General features: G+C 39.4%; 1 non-coding gene across 1 annotated transcript; it reads right to left on the bottom strand.

The window, feature by feature from the left end:
• Window positions 1-720: 720 nt before the first annotated feature.
• LOC148920891 (small nucleolar RNA R71) lies at window positions 721-827 on the bottom strand. The gene has a single exon (XR_016123417.1). It is a non-coding gene; the product is annotated as a small nucleolar RNA R71 (small nucleolar RNA).
• Between the last annotated feature and the right edge of the window lie 978 nt (window positions 828-1,805).

Here is a 1,805-nt window from a genome sequence, read left to right as displayed (position 1 = left end):
GCCAGTTTCATTAAAGAAGTCTCCAATGTAGAATGGCTGGCGAACGTTGTTCTAGTAGCAAAGAAAGATAAAGGCCTGCGGAGAGTGTGCGTCGACTACACTGACCTCAACAAGGCATGCCTTAAAAACAACTTTCCATCGCTAAGAATTGATCACTCGTCGATTCAACTTCCGGCAATCAATTGCTAAGCTTCATGGACGCCTACTCCGGCTACAATCAAATCATGATGCATGAAGACAACAAGGCAAAAACCTCATTCATCATCGAAAGAGGTACTTACTACTATAAATTCATGCCCTTTAGGCTGAAGAACGCTGGAGCAACCTACCAAAGGCTAGCAAATAAAATTTTCAACGAGCAAATCGACAAGACTTCACTTTCGTGCTCAACCGGTTATACCAAATTCACCTTCGTGCATCTTGCTGCCTACTGAAGCTAGAAATTATGATCTCAAATCTTCAAAGTTTCACATCCTTCCTTCTTTTTATGGTTTACTAACGAAGATCTAGTAGCCCATATTAAGGAATTCTACAATGTTATGAGTGGTTTACCTTTGCAGGGAGTGAGCAAAGCAAATATGAGGATAAGAGCTTTTTCCTTATACATTGAAACATAGAGCAAAGGGTTGGCTAATGACTTTAGCACCTGGTTCGCTCACCACTTGTGATGTTGTAGCTAAGAAATTTTTGGAGAAGTTTTTCTCTACTAAAAAGACAGCTACTTTGATAGGGCAAATATTTAACTTTAAACAAGATGATGGAGAACCTTTCAATGAATGTTGGGAGAGTTTCAAAGGGTTGTTGCTGCAATGTCCACATCATGGGTTACCTCTTTACTTACAAATGCAAATTTTTTATGATGGACTAACCCAAACATGTCAATCGACTATTGATAATACAGCAGGTGGAGCTTTGAAGAAAAAAGAAAAAAAAGCTCAAGAGTCATATAACATTTATGAGATGTTGGGATCTAATGCTCAACACACAAGATACAAGAGGTAAACGAGTTGGAGTGTGTGAAATGAGTTCTAACAATGACCTTGCCTTGCAGGTGGCTAGTTTGGAAAAGAAGCTCAATTTTGTGCTCAATATGGTGCCTAAGATAGCTGAGGTGTGTGCCATTTGCAACATACCAGGTCATCCTACTTATCAATGCTCAGCTAGTAAGGCTTATCCCGAATTCATTCAAGGGCAAGTGAATCTCATGAATTCTTACAATTAGAGGTCGAGGAATGACCCATTCTCTAATACATATAACCCTAGTTGGAGAGATCATCCCAATCTCTCATGGACGAATAACAATCAATTTCAACATTTCCAACCAAAGCCTGCCACTACGCTTAAAGATAGGGTCAAAATGCTAGCTCAAAACACCATTCAATTCCAGCAAACTACCAATAGTACTCTCCAATGGCATTCAGCTACTCTAACCAAAATGGAGACACAATTAGATCAGGTTGCTGATGCTTTGAGTCAAAGAGAACCTGGGAAATTTCCAAGCCAACCAGTGAAACTTCGAAGGAACCAAGAGCAAGCCAAAGCGGTCATATCACTTAGAAGTGGTAAGGTTATTAATAATGGAGTTGGTAATGAAGTTACTAATGAATCTGATCATGTGAATGCAGATCCCACTCAGGCAGAGAATGAGAAACCGAATGATGATCCAAGCAATGCCACTTCTTTGTCCTCCAAATTTTCACAAGGCTGAAAAACCTTACACTCTTCCCATCCCATTTCTTGGAAGACTTGCCAAAAGCAAGCAGGATAAGTCATTTAAAGAAATTTTGATATTTTAAGTGAAATGA

The sequence above is a fragment of the Prunus mume genome, linkage group LG1 (assembly GCF_029339155.1).
Source record: "Prunus mume cultivar Tortuosa linkage group LG1, ASM2933915v1, whole genome shotgun sequence".
Classification (NCBI taxonomy): domain Eukaryota; kingdom Viridiplantae; phylum Streptophyta; class Magnoliopsida; order Rosales; family Rosaceae; genus Prunus; species Prunus mume.
This window is presented reverse-complemented; position numbering and strand designations above follow the sequence as displayed.